Raw genomic sequence first — 10,149 nt, forward strand, 5'->3', positions numbered from 1 at the left:
TAAAGACGTTGACGTATAGAACATGTGGTTCTAACGTTTCTTTATTTTCTTTATTGCCCAACGGGGTTCTTACGTTCACCGTTCAACATTTCATCGCCTGCTGCGCTGCTACGAAGTCGGTGGGGGTTCGTTCCTGTTCATATAGAGCAATCAGTCTATGTTCCCTGTCCGGAGAATCTAATATTAATAAATAATAATATGTTGCGTTATATTATTTATAATAGTGATAATGACATTTTTCTCTTGGCTTTCTTGGGTGACCAGAACTATTTTGAGTTCGACTTTGTGTTATTAGAATTTCCCTGCCATGTGCTTTTTTGATTATGCACGAGAAGAACAAAAGATTTGGATGGCATTTAGATTTCAATTTCGACTACGCTATTGACATCTCATGTAGGAAATTCAAGGGGGGAGAATAGGAATAGTCTCGACATGCAACTTTGTCTCCGCTTGAGTCGGGCCTCCTGGAGCATTGAGAACCACAAATGTAGCGAGGAGAGGTCCGGAGAGAGTCGGAATAAACCCATGCCTTCATCTATTGACTATTCTCTTCTTCTTTTTCTTTTTCCCACAAAGATATAAATTCTTGATAGCAATGCTGAAACAAACATGGTTTCTTTAGTCAAGACTAAAGAAGTCCTAGATTACCGTAACTCTTATTCAATAGCTTTCTGTTTGGACCGATTAGTCATAAGCATGTCGAACTTGTATGCTCATATAGCACACTTTAATATATCGTGTTGTGTCTTGTTGAGGATTGCAAAAATATGAAAATTTATTATTGATGGATAATTGAATAGGGAGAGAGAGAAAGCAACTGATGGTACTCATGAGAGAGATTGAACTTGCCCGTTTACATGGAATGATGAGGTTCAAAGCCAATGAGCGTAGTGTCACAGGCCGAAAGAAGGACGACCCGAGAGGTTCCCCGGAGTCGACCATGACTGGTCCGTGGTAGACCTCCTATGCTCGCTCGGATTCCCAACGAGTTTTCTCCTCGAAGTTTCTAGAAGACTCTAGCTTCATTTATGTCGGTAGCTAGTAGTTGGCATTTATGTCTAGCAGTTGAATACTTATGTCGGTAGGTGGTGTGATCTCGTCCGCCGATAGAATTCTAGATCAATGAATGTAATCCGAGGCCCTCAACTATAAAAAGGAGTGTCCTCCTTCATTTGTAAGCATCCACTACTTCCGCAATACAAAGCAAAACTTATTTCCAAAGCTCTTCTCTCTAAATTCTTTCTCTCTCTACAATCTGGATAAGCGAGCGAGTGAGCGTTCAATCGAGCAAGGCTTGGCTTAGGTGCTTTGGTGATCCAATCCGATCCTAAAGTGCCCGAGTTGCCGCACGATCACGATCCCAATCAATCGGCCTATGACAAGTGGTATCAAAGCTAAAGAGAGATCCGTTTCCAAGAGATTGAAGAGCGCCAACTGTTCAAGAGAATGTCAAGCCAAGAAGCGGCTATAGTTGGAGAGGCTGTGCTAGTCAAGGACACGTGCAGCAAAGCAAAGAAGAGAGATGCCTTAGTTGATGCTGCGCCTACGTTCGATGAGAAGCTTGGGAAGGTCTAAAGTGCCGTGCTCGAACTCATGGAAGGTCTTGACGATGTGCGAGACCGGATCATGGAGGTTGAGGGCTCGCTCCATGAAGACTTCACGACTGGCATCAACCAAGCTACAGCTCCATTGTCCAACAAGGATGAAGCTCTCAAATCATCAATCGATGGTTTGAACGAGTGTGTCCAAGTGATCGAGGAGGTAAGCCCGTGTAGGGAAGAGGTCGAAGCCATGAAGGCGGAGATCCAAGAGCTCAAGACCGAGCTCACCCTATGCAAACTAAGCATCACGATGGTGTGGTGCCTACTCAAGCGGTGCCCAAAATTGAGGTGTCGAAGCCAAAGGAGTTCAAAGGCAACCGATCCGCCCAACAGGTGGACAACTTCATGTGGAGCTTGGAGTAATACTTTGGCGCCGTCAACATTCGAGACGAGTCGATCAAGGTTAGAACATCTTCCATGTTCCTTACTAATATGATGATGCTGTGGTGGCGCAATAGGTGCGACGAGATTCGACGAGGCGCCAATCCCGTGAGCATGTGGGATGACTTCGCGAGGGAGTTCCATGACTATTTTTTCCTCGAGTTCACTCAACAAGAAGCTCGTAGCATGCTCCATTGCCTCAAGCAAAGAGGCATGATCCGAGAGTATGTGAAGGAGTTCACGGACCTCAAAATCCAAATTCGCAACCTAAGCGAAGATGAGGCTTTCGGAGCGTCCATGGATGGAGTAAAGCCATGGGCACAACTTGAGCTAAAGCGGTGGGACGTGAATAGCCTTGCGAGAGCGCTAAGTATGGTCGAGTCTCTCGTTGATCTCACGAAGGTTGAGCGGAGGAACAACCGAGCAAGAGATTGGAGGTCGAATCGACCCGAAGACGAAGGAAGAAAGCTCCCCGAGGCGCGCCCGATCAAAGTGGCCAAGTCAAGATGTGGGGAGAAGGGTCTTCCAAGCCGTCCTTCCAAAGGGGTCAACCACCAACGGACTACGTGAGTAACTTCGATCAACCTCCATCCTTTCCTTGCTTTATTTGCAAAGGTCCACACTGGACCCAAAAGTGCCCGAAGAGGGGTCACATCAACGCCCTCCTAGCCATCGACGAGGTGGAGGAGGAGCCCAAAGAAGAAAGACGGCAAATCCGACTTGGAGGCGTGAAGACGATCAACTCCATCCAAGCTCGATCACCATCCAAAGAAAAAGCTGCGTCAAACTCAGAAATGTTCTTCGTGGAGGTCGACGTATGCGACCAAACACTCTTCGCCTTGGTCGACATGAGAGCATCGAACATGTTCATGTCGACTGAGGTAGCAAAGGCCTTAAAGCTTCACGTAGAACCAACTGGAAATACCTTCAAGCCGATCAACTCGGAGGGTGTCCATGGCGTAGGAGCAACTTCGGACGTGGACGTCAAGATTGGCAGATGGAAGGGTAAAATGGATTTCGAGGTAATTTTTCTTGACGATTATCATCTCATCCTTGGTATTCAATTCTTCGATAGCGTGAGAGCCATGATCGACATGAGGACTAAGTGCATTGTGATCCTCGACCTTAAACACCCAACGACGATCCCCGTGATCAAAGGGGTGGTCGACACCAAGACCATCGCCACGATCCGATACCTCAACAAGAACTTGAAGTCCGTGAAGCAACTAAACAAGCTGGCCGAGGTGAAGCCGAAGATAGAGTTGGATCCTACTCCAACGCACGCCATGCCCATTCAAGTGCTCTTCCTCAAGGTTGAGTGCGCGCCGCATGCTCCGTCCAAGCCGAAGATGGAGCCACGTGATAAGTCCGAGTTCATCATTGAAGGGTGTGGTCCTTCATTCATGAGCGTCCATACCAAGCAAAACGGAAACAATAAGGCGCGTGCCAAAGCCCGCGCTCATGCCAAGAAGGCCGACCGCTAAGTTGTGAGCGACGAGGACATCGCTCGATTGAGTGGGGAAAAATGTCACAGGCCGAAAGAAGGACAACCCGAGAGGTTCCCTAGAGTCGACCATGACACGTCCGTGGTAGACCTTCTGTGCTCACTCGAATTCCCAACGAGCCTTCTCCCCAAAGTTTCTAGAAGACTCTAGCTTCATTTATGTCGGTAGCTAGTAGTTGGCATACTTATGTTGGTAGTTGAGGCAGTACAATCTCGTCCGCCGATAGAATTCTAAATCAATGGATGTAATCCAAAGCTCTCAACTACAAAAAGGGGTGTCCTCCTTCATTTGTAAGCATCCACTACTTCCACAATACAAAGCAAAACTTCTTTCCAAATCTCTTCTCTCTAGATTCTTTCTCTCTCTACGATCCGGATAAGCGAGCGAGCGTTCGATCGAGCAAGGCTTGGCTTAGGTGCTTCGGCGATCCAATCCGATCCTAAAGCGCCCGAGTCGCCGCGTGGTCACGATCCCAATCGATCGGCTTGTGACAGTAGCCTATATCCAACTAAGAATCAACAAACCAAGAAGATGCAAGCAAAGTTGGTAAAAGAGAGGTCACATCTGGCATAATTCCTCCTGAACAAACCAAGATGTCATTGCCATCTAGTATTTTTCTAATGCGCCATCTAGTATTTTTCTAATGCGCCATCTATATGTAATCTAACATACTTAATTCAAGTAACGATTGGATTGAGATTTTTTCACAAAATCTATTTGAGCTGGAAGTAAAGGGCCAAGCCGAACGACAAGGGGGAGAAAAAATCTCGGCGAAAGCACGATTAATGTGGCACAAAGGGAGAGAAATTCTAGAAATATCAATCAAAATCACAAACAAATTTCATACTAAAACTAAGAGATTTACGACTTTTATAACATAAGGCTCATTTCATTCATCATAGTGATTTGAAATATTCTCATTGGGTCTTATTTTAGATTCCTCACCTACCATTAACCATATAAAAAAGAAGCTGGACTATAACATTAGAGATTGAAGAGAGAAAGCCCGGGAAAAAAAAAAGACATGGAAAACAAAATGGTCCTGCTAAGAAACCTATGAAATCACTCTTTTAAAGTTATAATGCTCCTAGGATACAATTTAACCTCTCAAACTCTTTGAACATAAACACAAGAAAAATGGAATAACTTTACTAAGAAAAGGAGTATGCTTGTATAAGAATAATGAACCAATATATCTTCTGTACAGACACAATCACTCGATTGACATTGTTTAACTTCCAACATACATTTTTGTCTGAAATGTTAATATTAATTAAAATAACATTCAAAATTGCTTAACCACAACTTGTCAAGTCCATCAAGATTAAATATAATTAGGCCTATTCAATGGAAAATGTCCGCTGAGTGCCCATGCCTTTAAGAAACAAAAACATAGTTGCTCTCATATTCAAACAATATAGATTCCTTCTTTTTTTCCTACGTGGGACTCTTTTTTATTTCCACACTCACATTACAAACTCTCCAACAACACCGCTCACGAACCACTGGAGTTTGCCCCAATGACCACCCTTCTAACATGGAAGGGGGAGGTGGGGGATTCGAATCCCTACCTTCTCAAAAAAGTTGGGGTGGGGATGATATAGTTTCAAGAATGGGTTACGATTCCCAAGCCCTACAAGAAGATAAGTCAAAAGTTTGACAATGAGCATTAGAGTAAGAATAGAATAGGACCAACAAAAAAAAAAGAACAAAAAAAAAAAAAAAAAAAACACCATTCACATGCCAGCTTCTCTAGCGGCCAATAAGAAATAAATAAACAGCATAATCGACGTAATACATTACGTGCATGCCAGGAGGCTGGGAGAGTCGAATCGCAATTTGGCCTTCTTTGACCTTCTTTCTCTGCAAGAAAAATCGTGTTTAAGAATGTCGTACCGACGGTGTACGGGGATGGAAAATCAGCGATATTCATGCCAAGGTCTTTTCCCCGGTGTGGTTCTTACATTGACCATTCGACATTTCATCACCTGCTGAGAAAAAAATAATAATAATAATCATATGGTTCCCTTAATTTATAATAATGATAATTAAAATGAAATTTTTCTCTTTGCTTCTCGATTGAGAAAACTCTAATTGACTTCTACCGTGCACAATTATAATTCATCTGCGAGATGATCGCTTGATGATGTGTGAGAACAAGAGGTATGGATGCAACTTTGATTTCGATTTGGACTATCCCATAAACATCTCGTGTAGCAAATTTTCAAGGGGGATCATTGCACAAAAATATCATTTTTTATTGCTCTATGTACAATCAACATATTGAAAAATGAAAATCTTTTTTCATTAGGTATGATTAATAATCACACTAAGAATCTTTTTAAGATAGGAACACTAAAATAAGTGGTTATTCTGTATATACGTATAAAAAATTTTCTAATTTGAGCATGTAATGAATGTAGAGGTAATAATAATACATTCATTGAAGGGAATAAAGAGTATTTATATAAATTCTGGAATGAACTGAATAATTGACAATGTGCATTATTCGAATTCCATCTCTATGATCTGGGGAGAAAATATTTAAGTGAATTTTTCTTTTTTATTGCTTATCTCTTGAATTGCTGTGCTTCATGCAAATTGTCGTGCTTCATGCACATGCACTTTTGTTCATGTTGCGAGCATGTTTCTCGTATTTGCGACCGAGGATTCTCATTATTTCCATTCCTGTTGCGTCATATACCTTCTTATATTATGAATTAAACTTAGTATGAACGATTTTTTTTTTATACAGAGTAGTCTTAAATGGAAATATCAAATTGGTTGTGAAAGTAATATACTTGCCAAAAATTAAAAAATTCACTGTCCCTGCCTGATGTAGCGGGCTTACTTCTTCAAACTGACAGCATGCAGAAGGCCCAATATGCAGGTCTCCAAGGCCCAAGCCCAACGTAGAAAAGCCCAGCTTCGTCCTCTGCGATCGCGTCGTCTTCCCCATCGCAGCCGGTGGGAACCCTAACCGCCATTACCATCTCGCGCAGAAACCAGGGAAGAAAATACGAATTTGAGAAACCCTCCTTTGATTGGCGCGATGAGTTCCCTTTGATCACTGGGCTGATAACTAATTTCGGGAACTTTTCTAATATATCGGGCAATTAATCTTTCAGCAAATTCTTCACTCAAACTCTAAACTGAACGATTAGCAGCGGAATCTGATGGATTCGAAACCCGTTAGCGATAATGCTGCCGCCCCAAGGAAGGTTGGTTCATGCTGCCTACCGCCTCTTGGGTTTTTTATTTTATTATTTATTTATTTAATATTTGTTATTTCTGCTAAATGAAGAATTGCATTGGCTGTCTGTGGATGGTCTTCTTGGCCGTTGTTTTTTGTTTCTTGGGTAATGGATGCTTTGTGCTGTAGCGTTGCAGGTGAGATTTGCGCATAAGGCTCTAAAGGAGATATGATTTGATTCTGGTTTCGGAATATCTCCCGTAATGAAACTCAGTTTGTTTTTTGCGTACAAAACAATGGTCATGGCTCGTGACCAGCTATTATAATTATCACCCTTCAAAACCATGCTAACTAAATTCGAACCAAGGCTATCCGAGGCATGGAGGAAGTACGAACAATCGTTCCGTTCATGAGCCGGTGTGTGGCTGGAGGCTTCTTCAGCCTGGGAGCTTAGTTTGGACATGATAACCAATCCAAAAACAAAAGATGGTGCGCAGAAAAATCAACCAAGGCAAATTAATAAAGGGTCCGAAAAGGAAGCAAATAGACGGCTAGTGGTCGCTGGCCAAAATCGGGTGACTGAAGGCAAGAGATAGGCTCAATGATCACCGTGCTCTCGTAGGACTTTCATTTCGACTTTCCCAGTTACCACTCCATGGGTCGTATGAAAAGCATCGATAAAGACTCATGTTCAAAGCGCTACGCACCTCCTAGAACTCTTCTTGGAGTCTGAGCTTAGAGGTCTCTTTTATCAGCTTATTCCACTTCCGTAGGGACTCTTCCAAGTCATCTAATCCCGTAGCTTTTAAGAGGTATCTGGAGAGCAGGACGCTGGTAGGAGGATCACAGACTCAAAACCTGAGAAGCCGGGAGGATTGGTTTACCACCGGTCCTTTATTAAGTAAATAAATAACTCATGATCTCAAAAAGCAGAGGCTCTGATCATCCAGGTGCTCTGATACCATGCTTCCGAATAGAATATGAAGAAAATTGGAGAAAATTGTACTATGTATTTCTTGACTTTCCTACAAGTATTACAAGCCTAATTATAATACAAGAAGGTTGTACAATGGGAAAGAATATATGCAATAACACTTCATATTCTATATTTCAAATATATAATTTAACGGATTGACCATGTCAATTAACCCGCGATTAGAATAATTAGAATCAAATCACATCTCATTCTCTAATAGGCTCCTCGAAAGCCAAAACCTGCTATTGTCAAGACGTATGGAAAATAGCCTTTCTGGGTTCATCTCATTGCTCATTTTTCAACACTTACAGGGCGCTCTCATATTCAAATAAATAGTTCGCTTCCATTTTTCCCCCCAACTCTTTTTTCCACGTTCCCGCTACAAACTCTCCAACAACCCATATGGGTGTCACCTCTAACCGGCAAAAAAAAAAAAAAAAAGAGCACATGAACATCAGTTTCCACCGTAATTGGTTATATTATTCTACGTACTTTTATTAATAATCAAAATATACGAACAAGTGCAATACAAGAGAGAATTATAGTTTGTTGAACAATGAGATATAATTATTTGTCGACTCCACGTAATTGACTCTATAATATACAAACCATGTTCCCTATTATCACGAACAAAAGGCATATCCCATTAACTAGTTATCTTATTTCTTCGATCCTCCTTAGTGCTTTAACTTGTATTAATGTAACTCAAAGTTCCCATGAGTACAAAACACACCAATAGCATTCTCATTCACTAGTGTGTCACTTCCCATTTTCCTGGTCAAGAAATGGGTAATCTATGTAACCAACAATGGGATCTTGAGTATAAAATGTCTCTCTGTTGTAACCATTCAATGGTGCATCCACCTTGAATCGGTAGACCAAATCAGGGTTAGAGATGAAAAGTCGACCATATGATATCAAGTCTGTGTCTCCTCCAGCCAAAGCCTTCATCCCAAGCTCTCGGGTGAAACCGCCGCTTAACATGAAAGTACCTTGATAAGCTCTCCTCCAAGTTCTTATCAATCGAGCTTCTTCATCCTCCTCTTGTTCACCATAATTTTTCGTGCCATTGGCTGTGAATCGAGGTTGAGTCACATGGAGATACACAAGTTTGGAACCTATCTCATTTTGGAACTTGTTCAATCGCTCAATGACTGCAAGGCCTAAACTGAGTGGATCGTGAGTCCGTGGCATCATTGTGGTCAATTGCTGGTGAGATTCTAACTCCCGCTCGATCAGTGCCAACTTCTTCAGCCACCACTTTGATGATCTCCATCAAGAATCTGCATCTATTCTCAATTGATCCTCCAAATTCATCTACTCTATCATTGATTGAGTCCTTTAAGAATTGATCAATGAGATAGCCATGTGCTCCATGCACCTCAACACCATCAAAACCTAAAGCGGAAATTGATTTGATTATTAATACTTATGTGCAACAAACGAAGTAAATACAAGTAATTTTAGCATCTATCACGATATGATTATTGTTCATGGACTAACCTGCTCGAATGGCATTTGCAGCTGCTTGGCGATATTGCTCGATAACCTGCCATACTTCGTGTGTTTGGAGAGCTCTTGGTTTGTGAGGAACATCGAGAGCCCCGTCGGGCATGATGATTTTCCATTTATCGGAGACGGATTGATTTGTCGATGAAATCGGAGCGCCTCCATCGGGTTGATAAACTAATACAATCACCATTATATAATACCAATTGTTGTTAGAAGCAAGTATAGAAGGTGAAATTTAATAAGTTAACATTGCCAAAGTAGGAAAAAAGTATAACAGCAAAAACAGATTGTCAAATTCAAATAGTGCTGGTCGTGATTATGTGATATATGGGGGAGCTACAGAAATATTTGGTGGCGTCGGTTTGAGAAAATGAATTTAGTACCACGGTTGGAGGCACGACCAACGTGCCAAAGTTGACAGAAGATGATGCCGCCCTTGGAATGAACAGCATCCACCACCTTCTTCCATGCTTCGACTTGCTCTTCAGTGTAAATCCCAGGAGTACCCGGAAACCTGGTTTAACAACATTTTATTTCTCAAAGTTAAAGATCCTCCTATGATCCAGAGCGAAGTTCATATTACTTGCTGTCAAGCAATGAATACGGTATAAATAGCTTGCGGTGCTCGGGTGTACATCGCTATGTAGATAATTTCAGTTCCTTTCTTCGTGATATATACAAGACAGCTTGATCTCAGGACAAAAGGACGTACCCAGCGGCCGTGTCAGAGATGAGGGTGCCTTCGGTGATGAGAAACCACCCTTGGTCGTTCTTTGCGCATAGTACTCTGCATGCACTGGCAATGGAATCCCATTGATCGCTCTGCATCTCGTCATAGGCGCTAGCACTACCCTGTGAGAGAGATCGAACTTGCCCATCCGGTATGGAGTGAAGAGGTTCGCGGCCATTTCGTGCGTAGCTTGTATTCTGTCAAGAACGAACAACAAGGATTGATACTAAGAATATGATGGTGAAGATTTG

General features: G+C 42.1%; 1 pseudogene; it reads right to left on the reverse strand.

Moving 5' to 3' along the window:
* Positions 1-8,415: 8,415 nt before the first annotated feature.
* Positions 8,416-10,149, reverse strand: LOC120287357 (annotated as a pseudogene).

This window comes from Eucalyptus grandis, chromosome 8, assembly GCF_016545825.1.
Source record: "Eucalyptus grandis isolate ANBG69807.140 chromosome 8, ASM1654582v1, whole genome shotgun sequence".
Lineage (NCBI taxonomy): Eukaryota > Viridiplantae > Streptophyta > Magnoliopsida > Myrtales > Myrtaceae > Eucalyptus > Eucalyptus grandis.